The sequence below is a fragment of the Colias philodice genome, chromosome 10 (assembly GCF_061535455.1).
Source record: "Colias philodice isolate Cphi_HAF_F1 chromosome 10, ilColPhil1 Martin Lab GWU primary, whole genome shotgun sequence".
Classification (NCBI taxonomy): Eukaryota; Metazoa; Arthropoda; class Insecta; order Lepidoptera; family Pieridae; genus Colias; species Colias philodice.
The window spans coordinates 2,269,409-2,285,071 of NC_143095.1; positions in this window are offsets into that span (position 1 = coordinate 2,269,409).

Genomic DNA, 15,663 nt, shown 5'->3' on the forward strand with positions numbered 1-15,663 from the left:
CAGTTCTTACTTTCAACTACACTTACATATGTTCCATCCATGAAGTAGGTAAATCACTGCCAAGCTATCATTTATCAGAGTTGCGTTTTCCTTCTTGAAATGAACTTGATATTAATGTTTCTACATACATACATCACTTCCATTAGAAGTTAACAGCTCAGTATGTATAAAGGAGTTTTCTTTTTCATTTTCGTAGTAATCCACGAAAATATTTAAACCGTTGGCTACGCTTTACCACGTACCTAAACTAATTGGCTTTGTCCATAGTTTCCGTATATTTCGCCGTATAACCCTTGCAGGAATTTTTCTATCGCATCCGCATTTTTGTTACGATACCTACCCGTAATGTTCTTTGGTAAAAGTGTTATCGGATATTATATTTTCGTCCCATTTTATACATTCCCTGTATTAGTTTTAATTTTCTGGTGTTTTGAGTCCCTGCCTACCATATATTATACAATATTAACTTTTTAATAGAATAAAAAATCCTCCTCTTCCTTTTTAAACTGTATTCCATTTTTAAACATGGTAGCTACTTATTTAAAACAAAAGAATTTTTATCTAGCCAGAGTTGAAGACTTTCAAAAATAGTAAACATCCCAACGTAAATCTGTGTTGAAGCCTTCAATTCGTACTTTTGCGAGTAGAAGAAGCAATGTTAAATTCTAGTTTTCCCAGTTCCTGTATTTTGCCGATAATGCGATTTCAAACGCCACTATAACCACGTCTCTCGACGCTGAAGAATAGCGGCAACAGGAAGCAGTTTAACCCGATTTCTTGTATCGATAAACCACTGCATTATGATTTACTGTGTTTAACAGACATTTGTGTATTTTTCTACTTTGATTATCATTGCTAAAGTTAGGTTGGCTGTATTTGTATCTGTGAAAATATTTAAGCCTGATAAAAACAAATATCTACAAGTAATTATAGAATACCTCTGTTACTGAATAATTAAACATGTTTCATTTCTCCTGAAAATATCGAGAGAACTGTTACCTAATAACGTATTCGCGGTTCATAGTTTATATTTCTTGGAAAATGTAGTCTATAGTCATGAAATACTCGAGGCATATTGTTAATATCTGAATATTGTGTTAATGACAAGTATACATCGTACACTAATTAGGGGCCAACTCTATACGAGTATCAAGATATATCACGAACAATTACTTCGCACACAAAGGGAATGTACGTTTCCATTACCTCTTCCATAGATTTAAGTTCCCTTTGTTCTTTATCATAAACCTATTCAAGTGTCAGTTCCGAGTGGAGGGAAGGAGTACTTGGAAGAATTCCTCGACCGAGGGTGGCTCGTATACTTTCCCGTTGCGCTCTGATAGATACGATATTTCTAACGTTTTTTCGTACCACTTTGACAGAGTTTTATGTACGGTCATTGATGACATTAATACCCGAAAGGACACGTGTATGCCATTTTGAAATGAACCTATTGAATATAGAAGTATGGTCACGATGTGTTAACTAGTTTTGCCGAAGGACAATCGACAATCATAATAAAAAAAATATTTTATTTCATTCATGTTTATCATATTATAAAAACCATCATATTGAGGTCGGTAAGAAATATAAGTATACCTATATCTTTTGAGTTGAATATATTTTATTTAAATATACAATATGAACCCATTTATTTTCAAAACCTACTGATACAGAAAATACATACCTCAATATAACCGAAAGGTTACAAATGCGTTCAATATTGTTACAGCGCTCCATATTTTTCCATTACAAAGCTAGTAAAGTTTACTTTTCGAAAAAAAAATTGACGGGTTTGCGCGTTAAATAAAATAACGCATAAATGGAACCCATAACTTATATATATTAATATATATTCGTCACTGTATAAAATATCAGTCATACCGCGGTGAATGCCGCGGTTTGTCGCTAGGTTTTTAATAATTAAAGCTTCGGAGAGCAGACGAGAAAATTAGACAAGGCTGTTCCAAAAGTTTTGCGTGTGGAACTGAGCAAGCACTGAATAAACACGGTAATTAATATCTTTATAAATGACTGGACAAAATAGGTGAGGTTTAAATCTCGTTATGAATGACCTATGTTTAAGTGACTTTATTTCATCAAATCTGTATCGTTAGACGTTATCGTAGTGCAGAAGTAAGTACCTATTTCTTCTAATTGTCAAATTATTGTTAATATCAATTATGTTTTTACCGCTATTCATATTTTTTTTGTACTTGATCAGTCATGAGTGATCAAGACGACACAAACGTTCTTGTCCGTGTGACCGAATGCCCCTTTCAGCAGTTTCAGTAGATACTTAATTAAGTAAATATTATTTGAGTATAAAACTTATATTTAATATAACACTTTCTGATTGTTGTTAATTTGTTCATTAATTTGTTGTAAAATTGTTGAGGAGCAACAAAAAAAAAAAAATAAGCTTTTCTTAAGATTATGGAATACTTATCGAGAATGAATCTAAATCAAAATAGATGTTCTGAAAACTATAATCCATAATTCCGATACACTGCGTAATGTATCGATGAGCTATATTAGTTCATTGAAATGTTACATTTTTTAGGCCTGACCTTGCGTTTTTTAGAGGACGCAATTTTATTTTTTTGATGTGTTTGTGTTTTGATTTTCGACGTAAAAAAAAAAACGCGCTTCCAGACTCTTCCTCCTCGGTGGTCGGGAAAAGAGTCAATAATTAATTATTAATAATATTGCAAAATTAATTATTAAAAATATTATAATAACAAAAAAAAAATAATTACTGGTGATAAATTATTATTAGTACACACATAATAGTATTCTGTATAGTAAAGCGTACCTAAAATAGTACACTTCGGAGGGCTGTAAAACCTTAGCTATTTACTTAATGAAAAAAAGTTGTAAATAAAAGTTGTTCTTCGAAAAACAATCAACAAAAATGGTCTGATATAATTTCTTCGTAAACTTATAAAAAAAAGTTTTATTGAAAAATATAAACATCTCTAATTTCTGAACATTTTCGCTTATAACTTTTTTATTTATAGTTCTACGACAAAAAGTTACTGAATCAAAGTTGTAGAGAATTTAATTTGCAACAAATAATGTTAACATTGTTATATTATCAGATAAATAGTTTAAGAGATATATCGTAAAAACCATTTCAACCGCTATTTTCAAGATGGCGGCCGTGGTACAAGGGTGGCGACCCCACAAACTTGGTGATAGCTTCACACTGACCCCCCCTACACATCAAAAAAATAAAATTGCGTCCTCTAATAAACGCAACCCCAAATGTAACTTTTCAACGGACTATATGGAAATAGCGAATAAAGTGAGCATGAGGTTGTCAATGAGAATTCAATCCAAATCTGCATATATGCAAACCTTCTAAAAACATTTTTTGCAGTCACAAAACAAGTTGGTAAGTATTTAGGCAATAATTACACAGAACACTACGCATTTGGAAATTGTACGTGATATCCCTAGAATCCATTACAAAGCCATAACCAGTCGTTTTCCTTTTACGTCACATTGCAAGTTACAAAATGTTCCACTTTGTATTCAACAAAGCGCACGAAACGCGAATATTTGCGGTAATTTTAACTTTGCACTTCTAACAAAGGTTCAGGTAATTCGCCGCATCCATGGAAAAGAAAATAAAATAAATGAACTAATAGTTTTTGCTGGAACACAGTTGCTGCTGGCGCTTACAGATTTTGCGCTGCGTTTTACAAAATTGTACACTGTTGTTTTGTATAAATAAAGCTTAAACAAATAATTTCAAAATCATTGTTAATTTTGAATATTTTACAATCGGTTTCGTAGAATAATCAAAGACTAAAAATTCACCTACCTGGTGAAAATTTCATTGTAATTAAGTAGATAGATTAATTAAGTAGATAGATTAATTAAGTAGATAGATTAATTAAGTAGATTGTCACAAATTTTTCCAACATTTGGTGTGACATTATGTTCATCATCATCATCAGCCTATATAATTATTTTCCCACTGCTTGCCGCTTGGACACGGGCGGGTTGGCGGATGTCACATGTCGTCGAACTTTTGATTCTTTGACCTTTGACATGTCGGTTTCCTTACGATGTTTTCCTTCACCGTTCGAACCATGTTCGAACAGTGGTGATGTTATATTTTATAACATGCACAGATAAATTGAAAAATCAATTTATTTATTGCACGCCCGCCAGCCACCACTGATTTTTTATTATATTATGTTCAATAACGAAAATTATTTTAAGTTACGTACGTACCTACGTACTTATAATTTTTTAGGTTATTTAATTTTAAAGGGTTTTTAGAAAAAAAAACGGCGACATAATGTGAGCATCCTTAATATTAGATATCTCTGCCTGAGAATGGATCTCAGTATGCTTGTTTAAGAAAATTGCTCCATGTCTCGAAACTATAGTAGGTAATGTTTATTTTTCATGAATGAAGACCGTATTATACTGAAGTGTATGTTTAAAATTTAGACGGAAATTCTTAAGGCCCAAGATGGTTAGACCCGGGAGCGGGGAACACACGAATAACAAAATAAAATAATTTGGAAAATCCAAAAATGCACGCCTCATAATTTTTTTTTAATAAATATTTATTAATTATTATTTTTGTTTATTTAATAACAATTAAACCACATCGAATCAGACCCTGAAAAATGAAAGGGTTCTATTCCTGAGCATACTCAAGCGTAAGAGAAAAAAAGACTCGATTAGTAAAGTATTTCGGTCGCTATCGTGTTAACAAGAAAAAGGATCCGCACATACAGACACGCGGACGTCCAAGACAGAACTTTTTTAAACTGTTTTTTAACTAGTTTAAATAACAAAAACCGGCCAAGTGCGAGTCGGGCTCGCGCACAAAGGGTTCCGTAGCAGCAAATATAATAAATTACAGTTAAATCAACCTATCTCAAAAACTATAAGAGATACTTTGATCAAACCAAAAATCGTTGAAAGAGTTAATTAGCATGCATCACCTCTATTTTTTTTAGAATTTTATACCCCGTAGTTATAAAAATAGAGGGGGGGGGACATACTTTTTACGACTTTGAGAGCTGATATCTCAAAAACCGTTCACTTTAAGAAAAATGTTTTTTAGAAAACTTTATATCATTTTAAAAGACCTTTCCATTGATACCCCACACGGGTATGTACATCGAAAAAAAAAATTTCATCCCTCAGTTACATGTATGGGGGGCCCCACCCCCAATTCTTTTTTTTACTATTTAGTGTCATATTTTTGTAGCGGTTCATACAACACATATTCCCATCAAATTTCATCACTGTAGTACTTATAGTTTCCGAGTAAATCGGCTGTGACAGACGGACAGACGGACAGACGGACAGACGGACATGACGAAACTATAAGGGTTCCGTTTTTGCCATTTTGGCTACGGAACCCTAAAAATGACATCAAAAATATCATGAACGTTAAAAATAGTGTTTTTTCTTAATATGTGTGTGTATATGTATTATCTTACAAGTGCAATGTATGATACATAAAGATATTTTAAGTTTGAAAAATCAGATGTTTTGCGCGAAGTGACAGTAGTACCCACCTCAACGCTTCGCTTATGAGGCGTGTTAATTCACTTTTGGTTTATAGGTATGTAATTGAATATCAAATGTAATTAAATTATTTGGGGTGATTATGCATAATTCCGATAATTTAAAACCAGCTTGTTGTTTAACTTAGCTGGTGGAAATTGTTATGTGAATTGTATTATTATAAACTCTACATTTATGACGTCGTTGATACTTGAACATGTAATCTATACGAAGCAATCAAATGACCCACTGAAGTTATATATCTTTTTTTATTTCATTTTGTTTTGTTTTCGAAATTACGCAGAAGTAATATAGTTATGTATAGAACAAAACATTATTTGCAAAACTCAACACAATATGTTGTCCTACATACTAAAGCATTAGATAGTCATGTCAATAGCAAGCAACAACCTTCTAGTCCTGTCAAAAGCAATAATGCACATTCACGCGCTTATAATATTATGTACCTAAGGTAAGTTTGGCTTGAATACATGTGTTTTAACGGAGCGTGAAATCACATCTCTAGCTGTGAGCTACGGAAGTTCACTGAAGGAAACTATTTGTATCCAAAGGGTGGTATTTGCTTTTGCAAGTTATGCTTAGTACTTAACGCTTGCAAATATTGCTTTGTTAAAGCCATAACTGTAAACATTGTACTTACCTACATATTTTATTCATTGTAAGGGGCAAATTGGCTGACTATACGTTTCAGACTTCAGTAATATTTAAGTATATTATACATATATATTAGATTAAGGGCCCTTAGTAGGTGAAAACGGAAAAATGGACTGTTTTTTATGAGCTATAATTGAAAATATTGAAGTTTTTTCGCACTGAAATTTCTAATATGTATTACAGAACGTATGTGTGATGGGATGACTGTTTCCAAAACACGATTGGAAAAATTTTGCTCGATAAAAAAAAATCCTGAAGTTACCTCTAAAATATCATATAAATTCTCATTACAACTGTATTTTACGATAATAATTCGTATAAAATCACAAATACATAGGTATTTACCTTCTCGATTTCGTGACTGTTTTAGATTTAGAAAATACTAAATATTTTCATTCACTTTTTGATAAAAATGTGAATGGCGCTTACGATTTTCAGTTTCGAGCACGTTGATTCCATACTAAACGCGGACCCCCTCACCGCTTGCCTCAGGCCCGAATAGCTGAATTTTCGCTGACCGCCTAACCCCCCTTAACAATTATCAATAATTTTATGCTTCAAGTATTTTTAATGTTGTTTGCCATCTTTGAGAAGCAATTAATGCCATTCGAGTACCTACTTATTTAATAAATCTTATTACTATTTACTAAAAGGTTGATTTAAAGCCTAATTTCATAATATTTATATCAATCAGAGCCTTATTTCTTTAATAAAAGGTTCAAGTATAAGCCTAACGAGTCAATCTCGAGATAAGAACTCTGATTAGTCGTAACGAGATTGCTTGAGAAATCTGTGAGAGGCGAATTGCTTTGATAACTATGGGCTATGGCGATCGTCTAATTTATGGATACTGAACTAACAAGTAGCTGGTATCTACCTACATATATATATACCTACTATTTACTGACATTATTGACGAAATCGTTTTTATTAGCATATTGGATTTTTCTTCGTTTATCTATCTTATAAACCGATTATAATTTATAAAATTATCAATCTTCCGAACAAGGCTCTGTTGGGATATTTTATTTTAAATTTATAGAGGTACCTAAGTGAGCTAATGTATCATATCTTAAAAGCATCTCTTAAAAGCTCCAACCATTCGACTTTTAATTCGGAATTATCATCAAATCCAAATAACAAACATAGCAAGCAAAACAAGCAAATAACAAATGATTCCAATCAACAATAAATATCAGGTGACGCGTTTGTTCGCGTTTTACAAATGAAAAATAACGACAGGGTTGACTTTGTTATCATCGGTACTAAATTTAGACCTACCTAAACATTTTCTGTTTCTCATTTTTTTTTACAAATTATTCGGGCAAATTCGAAAACCATTCTGAAAAATAAGCCCCAAGTTGGACATCGACGAATATTGACATCTGAAAAATGTGACACCCACTGAAAATGAAACATAAAGCGAGATATTAGCGAGTAAGTTAGCGAGATAGTTCCTAGAAAGCAGACGAAGGTTAAACTCCAACTAATAAAATAAAATTGCTCTCCGTAGAATTGGCGGGGAATGTGTAATCAGAGTTGGCCGCTGGCTGTTGGAAACGACTTAACGTTTCTAATTCGATTCCCGACTGAACATGGTATTCCAGTTAATCGTTAATGGAACCACAGCAGTCCCTAATGAAATAATAATAGCGAGTGAAAATTCTGATGTCGACTTGAAACACGGAGCATTGGCAGAAATTGCAGCGCGGCAGGGCCGGACCGTGAACTCTTGGGGCTCTGGGCTGAAACTACCCAGGGGCCTTTTTTTTTTGGAAATGTTCATATTAGTTTCATACTTATTTTCGCAATTTTGTTATTTTAACATAATCAAATTTTATTTTAAATCGTTTCAGGAGGAACTCAGGAGGACTAATTCAGGAGTCTATCGCGGACAAACAAAGTGACACGTATTTTTTTATACATAATATGTATAGAGATAATAAAAATATAATAAAATAATGTTATTTAATCTTCTCTTCTTATTATATAAAAACACGAACACGAACACGAACTCTCAAATTCAAATTCAAATTCAAATTCAAAATCAAATTCAAAATCAAATTCAAATTCAAATTCAAATTCAAATTCAAATTCAAATTCAAATTCAAATTCAAATTCAAATTCAAATTCAAATTCAAATTCAAATTCAAATTCAAATTCAAATTCAAATTCAAATTCAAATTCAATTCACGAACACGAACACGAACACAAACACAAACACAAACACGAACATCGAACAACGAACAACGAACAACGAACAACGAACAATGAACAACGAACAACGAACACGAACAACGAACAACGAACAACGAACAACGAACAACGAACAACGAACAACGAACAACGAACAACGAACAACGAACAACGAACAACGAACAACGAACAACGAACAACGAACAACGAACAACGAACAACGAACAACGAACAACGAACACGAACACGAACACGAACACAAACTCTCTAATTCAAATTCGAATTCAAATTCAAATTCAAATTCAAATTCAAATTCAAATTCAAATTCAAATTCAAATTCAAATTCAATTCACGAACACGAACACGAACACGAACACAAACACAAACACGAACATCGAACATCGAACAGCGAACAGCGAACAGCGAACAGCGAACAGCGAACAGCGAACAGCGAACAGCGAACAGCGAACAGCGAACAGCGAACAGCGAACAGCGAACAGCGAACAGCGAACAGCGAACAGCGAACAGCGAACAGCGAACAGCGAACAGCGAACAGCGAACAGCGAACAGCGAACAGCGAACAGCGAACAGCGAACAGCGAACAGCGAACAGCGAACAGCGAACAGCGAACAGCGAACAGCGAACAGCGAACAGCGAACAGCGAACAGCGAACAGCGAACAGCGAACAGCGAACAGCGAACAGCGAACAGCGAACAGCGAACAGCGAACAGCGAACAGCGAACAGCGAACAGCGAACAGCGAACAGCGAACAACGAACAACGAACAACGAACAACGAACAAGAACAAGAACACGAACAACGAACAACGAACAACGAACAACGAACAACGAACACGAACACAAACTCTCTAATTCAAATTCAAATTTAAATTCAAATTCAAATTCAAAGTCAAATTCAAATTTAAATTCAAATTCAATTCACGAACACGAACACGAACACAAAAACAAACACAAACACAAACACAAACACGAACATCGAACAACGAACAACGAACAACGAACAACGAACAACGAACAACGAACAACGAACAACGAACAACGAACAACGAACAACGAACAACGAACAACGAACAACGAACAACGAACAACGAACAACGAACAACGAACAACGAACAACGAACAACGAACAACGAACAACGAACAACGAACAACGAACAACGAACAACGAACAACGAACAACGAACAACGAACAACGAACAACGAACAACGAACAACGAACAACGAACAACGAACAACGAACAACGAACAACGAACAACGAACAACGAACAACGAACAACGAACAACGAACAACGAACAACGAACAACGAACAACGAACACGAACAAGAACACGAACACGAACACAAACTCTATAATTCAAATTCGAATTCAAATTCAAATTCAAATTCAAATTTAAATTCAAATTCAAATTCAAAGTCAAATTCAAATTCAAATTCAAATTTAAATTCAAATTCAATTCACGAACACGAACACGAACACAAAAACAAACACAAACACAAACACGAACAAATTTTAATTTAAGTTTTTACTTTTTGGTTTCAATTTAGATATAATTTAATTTTTATGAAAAATTGTTAAAGCGGTGCCTACCTGTAATTTAGATACGTAAATACTAATGTTTATTTTAAGTAAATATTGAATTGTTTGAACAAAAAATTATGTATCTAGTTGGTAAGCCTTTTTTAAATAAATAAATAAATAAATAAATAAACATCGAACAACGAACAACGAACAACGAACAACGAACAACGATTACGAACAACGAACAACGAACAACGAACAACGAACAACGAACAACGAACAACGAACAACGAACAACGAACAACGAACAACGAACAACGAACAACGAACAACGAACAACGAACAACGAACAACGAACAACGAACAACGAACAACGAACAACGAACAACGAACAACGAACAACGAACAACGAACAACGAACAACGAACAACGAACAACGAACAACGAACAAGGAACAACGAACAACGAACAACGAACAACGAACACAACGAACACAGCGAACAACGAACAACGAAAAACGAACAGCGAACAGCGAACAGCGAACAGCGAACAGCGAACAGCGAACAGCGAACAGCGAACAGCGAACAGCGAACAGCGAACAGCGAACAGCGAACAGCGAACAGCGAACAGCGAACAGCGAACAGCGAACAGCGAACAGCGAACAGCGAACAGCGAACAGCGAACAGCGAACAGCGAACAGCGAACAGCGAACAACGAACAACGAACAACGAACAACGAACTACGAACAACGAACAACGAACAACGAACAACGAACAACGATCAACGAACAACGAACAACGAACAACGAACAACGAACAACGAACAAAGAACAAAGAACAACGAACAACGAACAACGAACACGAACACAAACACGAACACAAACTCGAATTTTAATTCGAACACAAACACAAATACAAACACAAACACAAACACGAACAACGAACATCGAACAACGAACAACGAACAACGAACAACGAACAACGAAAAACGAACAACGAACAACGAACAACGAACAACGAACAACGAACAACAAACAACGAACAACGAACAACGAACAACGAACAACGAACAACGAACAATGTGAATGTGAATGTGAATGTGAATTAATGTAATGATTGATCATTTCACGAAATGGTCGCATTTCATGATGTGGCTTACATAGTTTGACCAAATCGTTGAATCGTCAACGTTTCACGATTTTGTCATCCACATTTGGCCAGATCGTATAAAATAAAGGGAGTCCATAAAATATTACAAGAATATTTAATAATATTATTCAGAATATTTTAAAAACTGGTTTATTGTTTTTCAAGTTAGTGCCGCGGCGGCAGCCGGCAAGTGCCAGAAGCGAATCGTTTCTGTAATAGGAAATAGTTAGGTTAGACTTTATTAAAACAACGCACTAGACGAGCGAGCAAAGCGAGCGTGCCGCGGCAGCGTCCGGCGAGTGCCAGAAGTGAATCGCTTTTTAGAAAAGAAACAATTTCAATAATATACTGGAATCTATATTTTATATATAAAACTCAAAGGTGACTGATATAGTCATCTATCAACGCACAGCCCAAACCACTGGACGTATCGGGCTGAAATTTGGCGTGCAGGTAGATGTCATAACGTAGGCGTCCCCTAAGAAAGGATTTTAGAAAATTCATCCCCCAAGGGGATCAAATAGGGGATGAATTTTTGTACCATGAAAAATTATCTGTTCCACGCAGGCGAAGCTGCGGGCAACAGCTAGTTTATAAATATAATTATAGGATTTTAGACGCATTTTTTTTAATATAAGATATCCGCAGTTTCCATAGTACTCGAACCTCTTCGTCGTAAATTCTTTGCTATGACTTTCTTCATATTTTAATTAAACGAACGAGCAAACGAATTATGAAGTTGTTAACTGCGAATAATAAAATTTTCGCCAGCGGCCGCCATCTCCACACATAAACACAGCGCTTGCAGCGCCTCTACCAATGATTAATGTAACTACTTTACGATATGATCAAATAATTTTGATCATTTCGTGAAAAAACCGCGCGTTTAGTTGCCCATATCGAGAAACGATTTCTTATCATTGATCTGCTCAAACCACATCATGTTGTGGCCAATAGACAATTAACCATTTCATGAAATGCGACCATTTCGTGTAATGATTAATCATTTCATGAAATGAGCAAATCTACGATATGGCCACGGCATATAATATATTAAATAACCAAATAGTTTCAATAAATAAGATTTATTTTCTATAAGTTGAAAATCAACATGCAAACATCCTTTTACATGTTAGCAAAAGTTATTGAAGTAGGTATGCGATTTTTCATCAATTTGTTTTTCGAAAACTACAGATTTTTTTTTCAAATTATCGCCTATTTTTGAAGTGAAAACTTGGGTATAAAATCTTAAACTCGCGTCAGGGCACGTGGCCTGATCGAAAAAGCGTAAGACGGATTTTTTTTTTTTTAGCCCTTATATTCCATGCGTAAGACGGATACCATTCCAAAATATCAAACATGCTGAACGTTAATAATCAAGTTTTCACTTCTGCCGGCACTCCCGGAGTGCAACCCGTCTTTTTTTTTATCGGGGTTTGGGGCCCTTTTAACCTCGGGGCCCTGGGCTGCAACCCATAAAGCCCATGGGTAGATCCGGCCCTGCAGCGCAGTGCCGGTTTATGTGTTAATTTTATTAATTCTAAGGATATTTTGTTAAAGACCATTTCCATATTTTCTTCTGTAAAGTTATTTTTCTTAGATACAATCGTACAATCCTGAGTATTCAATCATCAAATACGTATTACAGTGACATGATTCTGCACATGAAATTAACGAACGCGAAAATTTGCACTTACTTTTGCACCAAAACAAAAAACTTTTAATGGTGGGATAAAAAATCTCAAGCTTATGACAAGAATAAACTTGAACCTGCAAAACCCGAAAACCGTGATTCAAAAACAGTAGGGTATCTATATTTGTTTTTAAATCACGGGTTTGAAAATGGTTTTGGAAAATGAAATTAGAAAATATTGTACATCTAGAACACTCGCGTACTGTTCAGTAAGTTTTAACATTGGCAAACTTAGTTTCGAAATTTCTTTGTAAACCATACTAACTTATAGGTAGTAAAATGTTCTTCACGTGTTCTATATACTATTATAAAGGCGAAAGTTTGTATGGATGTTTGTTACTCTTTCACGTAAAAACTACTGAACCGATTACAATGAAATTTAGCACACGTCATATAGAGGGTAACTTGGATTAACACATAGGATAGGTTTTATCCCGGAAATCCCACGGGATTTGGGAACGGGAACTATGCGGGTTTTCCTTTGAAAACGCGGGCGAAGCCGCGGGCGGAAATCTAGTTATCATATTATATTGGAATAATTTTTATTTATTACTGAGGTCGAGCAAACGTTGCAACTTTTTCGTGTTTTCTCTTCATCTTCCTTGTGCCTTAGCAAAAATGATTAAAAATAGTCGAATTGGTAGAGCCTTTTTTAATTACCTATGAAAAGTAGATACTTACACATAAAATACCTCTATATTTCTGCTCATAATGATTCTATTTACTTATATACGAATGGTGGATGAAAAGATAAATATTTTGAACTCGTCCTCGTAGTAGGAGGATAATTGAACGCTATATTTTGTCCGAAACCTCGCTGGGTTCACGTAGAGAAACAAACGACATACTTATTATCTACAGTTCTAAACTGTGGCATTTTTTTTCTGTGTATGATATTGTATGCATGGTTATATTAATTAACAGTATTCTAATTTGTATTTGCTGGTATTTCGGAAATCTAGCATAAGAATAAGTAAACTAACCTCACATTTCACAATAGTTAAAATGGTTAAATAAACCATAGAACTCATCGGGTCCAAGAACTATAATGTCACAAGCAGATTGATTATTTAATAGGATAACTTCTCAAGTGGGTACAGAGTTGTTTTACTTTCTTTGTCACTTAACTGTTAAACGTGGAAACTTCTAGTCTGTTCGCCGATCGCTCAATATAATTTGCTAGTTTGCTATCCATTTTCCACCATTAGAAAATTGCTTTGCTGATTGAGTCTATTATCCATATTAAAGGATACAAGTCAAGTGTTAAAATAATACGTTAATCAGCTCTTAATATTATTTGTTCGTAACATTTCAGTAAACTGAAACTGAAACTGAAAATTGAAATTTTACTGCGGCGACCATTTTGAATGATTTATTAAGTCACAAGTCCTAGTCGTTAAAATAAAATAAAATAAATAGTTTAAAGATATACACATCTTGGTCAATTGTCAAGATTTACTTTCTTTTAACTTAAAAGGGTATGTCCCGAGGGTGTCTGAAACTGCGCTTTGATGTTGTAGTTACAATAAAGGTAGATAGCAATATTCTTTAAAAACATCGTAGAGTCAAGAGAAAGCAAAGATTTCACTAGTATTTTTGTTATTATTAAATAGAAAGCATGTGAAATAAAGTTTCTTATTCGTATACACCTATGGGTTTACTATAGATAGATAGATAACTCTTTAATAAAGTGGACTTCATTAATCCAATCGCATCACGATGTGAAATTACAAAAAGAAATAAGTAGTTTCAGTATCTCTCTTCTGTTCACTCTCCCTTTCTCTGCAAATGCAATGCTATGTCGTTATTTGCTTAATTTATAGTAATTTGTTTTAGGTCTACAATATTTATTTTTAATTTCTAAATGCAAAGCTGTAATGTAAAGCACAACAATATGTCTTAAGGAGAAACTAGAGTTAGTTAGAAACTGGTTTAAAATAATTTCTTCAAAATTGTTCTTAATAATGTCAATCCTGAAGGAAAATAAAATGTATGAACTCTGGCAACTCGACGTTTCGCGTAAATCGGGAGCCCTAGAGCCCTGACATTTCAACTATATACTTAACCAATATTTTCCTTTATAATAACTTAGAGAAAGGTCACAAGTATCTTACTGAAATTAAATTAAAAAGCCGAGTAAAGGAGAATGGGCATTTTACTATGGAAGTTGGGCCTGAACACTTGAGTTGGACCAATACACATGAGATATTGTTTTTATAATAGATCATAACACATATATAACGGGAAAAATATATTTAAAAAAATAATCAACCGGGTTTTTGTACAGTCACATCAAGTTTTATTACTTTGTGTATACTATTTTTTGCAATTAATAACTGTTGCAAGACAATGACAATCTTTATGTTACTCCTATTCACTTTCACTTACAAAGACGTACTAATCTGAAGCCTTCTAATAACCAAAATACACTAATATCACAGTATTACCATTATTTCCTACTAATATTATGTTTTGTAACAGGTACACTATACCGTGTTTATTATATTTCAACGTAGTTAGACGTTTTTTATGGTTAAACTCAGTCACTCCAATGACATTTAGGTTTATATTTACTTCACTCGAATTAAAAACACCGTTATTGTGCGCAAAATAAATAAAACTTTTTGCCTTGACTGTACAAGAACCCGGTCGATTTATTTTTTTATTTTATTTTTTTCATTAGGTATGTGTAATGATCTATCACAAAAACAATATTTCGTGTGTATTGGTCTTAGCCCAAGTTTCAGGCCCAATTTGCCCATTCTCCTTTAATTATAATGAAACAGCACGATAGTATCGGCAATTCGAGCGAAGTCGCGGTAACATTAGCAAACGCTTTTAGGTAAGGCATTTTAGCTCTTCTGATTGCTT